The sequence below is a fragment of the Pan troglodytes genome, chromosome 16 (assembly GCF_028858775.2).
Source record: "Pan troglodytes isolate AG18354 chromosome 16, NHGRI_mPanTro3-v2.0_pri, whole genome shotgun sequence".
Taxonomy (NCBI): Eukaryota; Metazoa; Chordata; class Mammalia; order Primates; family Hominidae; genus Pan; species Pan troglodytes.
In genome coordinates this window covers 60,728,647-60,734,683 of record NC_072414.2, presented here as the reverse complement: position 1 = coordinate 60,734,683, position 6,037 = coordinate 60,728,647, and positions in this window count along the sequence as shown.

The following is a 6,037-nucleotide window of genomic DNA, read 5'->3' as shown; positions in this document are numbered from 1 at the left end:
TTTTATTTTGAATCTCTGTATATATAACACACCACTTTCCTTCCCTTTCTCTTACACACACACACACACACACACACACAAAGAGAGAGAGAGAAATATTGTGTGTGCACTATTAAAAAATGTTTCAAATTTCATCTGGTCATTCTGATGCTTTAAAACCTTCTGAGGTTTTCCACTGCATAAAAAGTACATTCCAAGTAAATAGCCTGAGTATAAGGCCCTTTGCTGACTGTCCTCTCGCCAGCCTTCTTGTTGGCTTCAGAAACTCAAAGCCCTTTGGGATTCTCCCCACATGCCAGCTGCCTCCTTTCTCTCACTTTGCACATGCTCTTCCTCTGACTGCAGTGCCGTTCTCCCTCTTCTCAGTTAGAAAACTGCTTTCACTTTAGGAACTCAGATGACCTGTCACCACGAGTTCTGTCCTCTGTCTTCTGCATCTTGATTGCTCTGATCTAGTACTCAACACACTGAATTGTAATTACTGATTTACATGTCTGCATCCTTCCCTAAACCAAGCCCCCAAGTCCAGTGATTTGTATATCTCAGTTGGTTTTGTATCACTGGCACCTACTGTAGTGTCATTGTCCAGCAGATGTTCATTGAGAATTAGCAAAAGGACACTGTTCTCCAGTTCCATATTATCATTAATTAAAATTCTTCCATTCCATATGGTCTTAATACCTCTGGCCATTTATATATACGTGGTGGTGCAGGGAGTGGGAGAGGGTAGATTTTGGAAGTAGTCACAGTTGATTCTATAGTTCCTGGTGTACCTCCTCCCACTCAGCCAGTAGTTTTCATTGCTAGAGGGAGGATCAGGATTCTGATAGCTGGAATACACAAATAAATAAATAGTCAGTGCCCAGCTTTTGAGTTTTTAAACAGATTTGCAAAAATTCATGGCTGAGACAGTAAAGTCTTAAAAGCCAAGGCTTTTATTTTTATCTAATTTTTTTTGAGACAGGGTCTTGGTCCTGCTGTGTCGCTTAGGCTGGAATGCAGTGGCACAATCACGGTCCACTGCAGTCTCCACCTCCTGGGCTCAAGGGATCCTCCAGCCTCAGCCTTCTGAGTAGTTGGGACAACAGGCATGCACCAGCACACTTGGCTAATTTTTTATGTTTTTGTAGATATGGGAGTCTTGCTATGTTGCCCAGCCTAGTTTCGATCTCCTGGGCTTAAGCAATCCTCCTGCCTCGGCTTCCCAGTGTTGGGATTACAGGTGTGAGCCACCGTGCCTGGCCAGGGCTTTTGATTTGAAGAGAAGAAAGGGCTCAATGCCAGAGAAAGCAGGTCATAAGGTTTATGCCACAAGCGGTAGATTGGGAAGAAAACGGGTGAAGAGACAGTGTACCTCGCCCTATGCAAGTTTAGGGATTGGGGCCACCTGGAGTGGAGTGGGAGGAGATCAGTGGGTGGGACCAGACCAGGAGGGATCAGGTAGGTAGGGCAGAGTCAGCAACAAGAGGATCAGGGAAAGGCTGAGCATCTGCTGCCACAGTGGCCTGTGCTGGGATCCCTATGAGGCATGCCTCGCATTGTGGGGCTGTGTGGTGGTGGCTGGGCCTTCTGGTCAGGACTCCACCTGTCAAGCGTCCAATGGAAGTGACACCTGGCCAGCCCTGTCTGCTCACCCCATCCAACTGCCCTCCAAAGGGGCAGTGGTGATGTGGGAGGAAAAGCCCTAGCACCCATACCTGGTGAACTGAACAGAATAAGCTTGAGGTTTCATCCCGAGGGACACAGTCGTGGCAAATCCTAAACCTTTACATACGTTTAAAATGTCTTTAAAATTAAAGAATATCTTCTTCTCTTATCCTGTTACCCTGAGATAATCACTGCTAATTATCTCAGTCCTTCCAGACATTTCCTTCTGCATTGAATATGAATTTTAATTATAAACCAGACTGGAACCTCTCTGAGACCAAGAACTACATCTTATTCTAGCACCTAGGACAATACCCGATGCAGAAAAGGCATTTGATAAATATTTGATAAAATAATTTTGAATGAAAACTGTCTCAAAATTCCAGTAGGCAAAGAAAAATAAGCTGTTTTCATTATTTCATTATTATAAATGACTTTCAGAGAGCTATGTGAATTTCAGGCCGGTGGGGGATAAGTTAGAATGGGAGACGGCTGGTGGGTGGGGGATTTAGAATCACTTGAATCACACTGCTAAGAAGTTCTAGGGCCTGCCAGGTCTTTCAGTGATTAAAAAAGCCCAACAAGCTTTCTCTTTTCTTTCTTCCTCTCTCCTTCCTTTCTTCCAATAGAGATGAGGTCTCACTATGTTGACCAGGCTGGTCTGGAACTCCTGGCCTCAAGCAATCCTCCCACCTTGGCTTCCCAAAGTGCTGGGATTACTGGGATTATAGGCATGAGCCACCTCGCCCGGCATCCAACACGCTTTCTAAGACCAGCCCTTCCTCTCTCAGGTAGCCAAAGGAACATTCGTTAAGAAAGGTGTGGCCAGCACTGCTGTTGTTGGTTTACAAGGGGATTAGAGAACACGATCCCTATCTTTGGGGAGTGCCCCATTAGACAGCAGGGGGTGGGTCATCCCTGTCCCAGCTCTGGTTCCATTTCTGAGTTCTCCTCACCTGCCTCTTCCTCCCTCTTCCCTGTTGCCTCCCTATCCCCTCCTCCCACCCACCCCTGGGATCAAGGTCAGTTCCTTATCTCAGCAAACTCTCTTAATTCTGCCATAACTACTGCCCCAGGCTGGGCCACTCCTATCTCCTACCTGGACAACCCACCAGCCCCCACCGTTTCCCGGCTTGTGTTGCCCTCCAATCCCTTCCCTTGAAGTAGCCAGAGGGAGGTGTCCACTCCTGATTCAAGCCCTTCCTTAGCGCCTCATGGCCTGGGGTGGAGTCCAGCCTTCCAGGGCAAAAATTCAGGGCTTCCTGGGTCTGGCCTTGGCGTCTTCCTCTGTGTCCTGGGCTGCTCCCGTGCTTGGGAAGCAGAGACCCTGGACGACTGGTCCTGTTTGTCTCATCAGGAGCTTCCTGGAGGCTGCGTGGGCTGGAGCAGTGAGCCCCAGGCTGGGCTGGGCTGGACTTAGCCGAGTGCAGATGTCTGGCCTGGATACCTGGTCCCTCCACCCCTAGTTTTTTGCCCCCCTTCACTTTCCAGCTCTTCCTTCTACCACCCCCTCAGCCCAAGCCTCATTAAACGCAGACTCTCCAGGCAGAAAGGGCCCCATCCCTGTCACTATTCCTGTAGGGAAACTGCTCAAGGTCACAGAGCAGGTCAGAGGCTGCCTGGGTGGGGTGAGAACACCCAGACCAAGCCTCTTTCCTGTGCTTCAAGGAAGACTAGGCAGGGTCTCCACAGCCCCGTAGGGAGGAAGGTGAGGTGCGTGCCCTCCTCTGGCTGTGCCTTGGAAACAGTTGGTCCCTGGGCCGCCCTCCTTCAAGCCTCCCTTCTCCACTTGGGGTGCTTTGATTCCTGGCTGTTGTGTGCGCCTGCTTTGCCATGAGGCCTCAGTGCCTATGGTTGGATCATTAATTCTGGAGTGAGTGGGAGGTGCAAAAGGGACCCAGTTTAGAAAAAATGGGCTTGATAGGAAGGTCAGAATCTGCCACCTGCTGGCTGGATTCAAGTTTCTACAAACTCCTGGTCTTTGAATCTTGCTGTCATCACTGTGACCTTGCTCAGTGTCCCTACCTCCCTCCTCTCATTCGAGGCCCACCGTCTTTCATTGTTCCCGTGTCCCCTTCGCTGGATCCATTCTCCCGATTCATACCAGCATCCCAATCCCAGGGGGATTTGCACATGGAGATGGTTCTGGCAAGGGCAATGCTTAACCCAAAGAAACTATGTGCTAATGGGGGGATTCTGGGCAGTGTGACAAGCCAGATGCAAGGGAGGGGCTCTGGGACAGGAGCTTGCTAGGACTACTCTCACCCGATCTCTAGACACTCACCTTCTTTCTCTGAGTAAGGCTGACCCATTTGTGCTTGTTACTGAATTAAAATTCCAAGGAAAGACAGGCTGCAGGTTGTTCCCAAATAGGAAACACACATACACAGAGAATGAGGAGCCTCTGCCAACATCCCAGGCAGGCCTCTTCCCCTCCCTGCACCATAGCCCTACAGTCCCTGTGCAGGCTGACCAGGGGGAGGAGAAGGATCTGGTAATGTTTCCTGTGGCCGAGGTAAGTGCCTCTGCTCCAGGCAGCCCCCATCACGGCAGCCCTTCCAAGCAGGAAGGCTGGGGGGGCGGGGGCCGGGAGGTGGGGGTGTTTTCAACATGAAGTCATTTCCCACAGTGAAGAAGCAGCCACGTTCTGCACGGTCCACTGGCAGTCTGGGATGTTTGCCCAGCACCAGGAGAGAGTCTAAAAATGCCCAAGCCCATCTTGGGATCTCAGGAGGCTGGCTGGAAGACAACCCAGGAGTCGTCCAATCCCAGAACAAACTGCCCACTCCACACTGAACCCAGCCTAGGATAAAGCTCATCCCAGCCTCCAAGGGCTCCAGGTCCTGCTGGATGATATGATGCCTATACATAGACCACTGGCTGGAGCCCCTCAAGAGCAGGGCTTGTTCCTTCTCATGTCATGGTTCCCAGCACCTGGTCCTAAATAGATGCAGCTACTTGGTATGTGTTAAACTGAGTTGAAAATTCGATTAGGTGTCAGGGGTAGGGTAAAGAGTTGTAGGCACGCGCAGGAGGATACTCTTGCTGATGGTAAAGGCATTAGGGACATCTCCGTAGAAGAGAAGGGTCTGAAGTTTAGCTTAAGGTATCCTTACTTGGAGAAAAGAAGGGAGCAGACACCTGGTAGGGAGCATGGCAGTGGGGACAGGTTCAAAGAGCCATGAATGGCACTCTCCTACATCATTATGATAATTAAACAATGTGTTGGGCTACGCAGTGTAATTCACAGTGTGTAATGGGCAGAGGGGCCAGCGTAACAGACTAGTCATGGAATATATAACATATGAAGAAATTAAGGATACACAGCCAGCCAATGGGGAATTGATGAGTTATTCAACAAATGCAGTTGGGAAAATGGGCTAGCGGGGAGACAGAAAGCAAGTTCGAGCCCGACCTTAGACAGTGTACCATAATAAGTAATGATAAACAGCCGCCCCGTTGGGCTCAGAATTGGAGATTAGGTGGGACAGAGGTACATATGAGACAGATAACCTTATCCATTCACCTGTTCCCTGAGACTCAGCAAAAGTGATTTTCTGTACCCAAGTCCTGTAGGAAGTCATTCTTTGCTTCCTTTTTCCCAATAAATTTCTTCATTTTTTTAATCACTCGTGCTAGACAATGGGTGGTCTTGGGGATTTGTCCCATCCTCTCAACTGCTAGTGTAACGAAACCTAGGATGACACACCAGGAAGGGACCCTAGAAATTGTCCCATCCCCTCATTTTATAGATGGAGAAAATGGGGCCCAGGGAGAAAAAAAGCCTTACTCAATGTTGCACAACTAGTCGAGGGCAGGGCCAGGCCTGGACCACCCCTTCCCGGTGTCCTGCCCACTGTTCCTCTGCAGCCCTTTATCCTTTCCTCCTCACCCCTTTTCTAAGGCCCACACTGCTTTCTTCTGCCTCTTCTGAGTTTCCTGTGGTGTACACACTGCCGGGTGCCTGTTCACTTTGCAGCCTGACAACTCTTATTTAAGACAACCTTGGACTACTGAGAGACTGAGGATATCTAGCATCCCTGGTCTCAGAATGGGCCCCGGCCACGCTCGCAGAACAGACTCTGCCCAGCTCTGAGTCTGGCTGGGGACTGGGAACACAGACCTTCTCTGGCTCTGGCTCATAAGACCCAGTCCCTGTGTATTTCCCCCACTACACTGGCTGAATGACCTTGAACATGTCACCACTCTGGGCCTGACTGCTTTTCTTGAAAACAGGAATAATCGGACCTACCAATTAGAGCTGCTATGAAGATCAAATGAGTCAAGTGTGTGGAATCCTGCCTGATAAACTTCAAGGCACCGTTCCAATGTAGAGCGTTGGTCTCACCCAGACCCCAACACGGGGCAGCATCTATTGAATAGCGGTAGA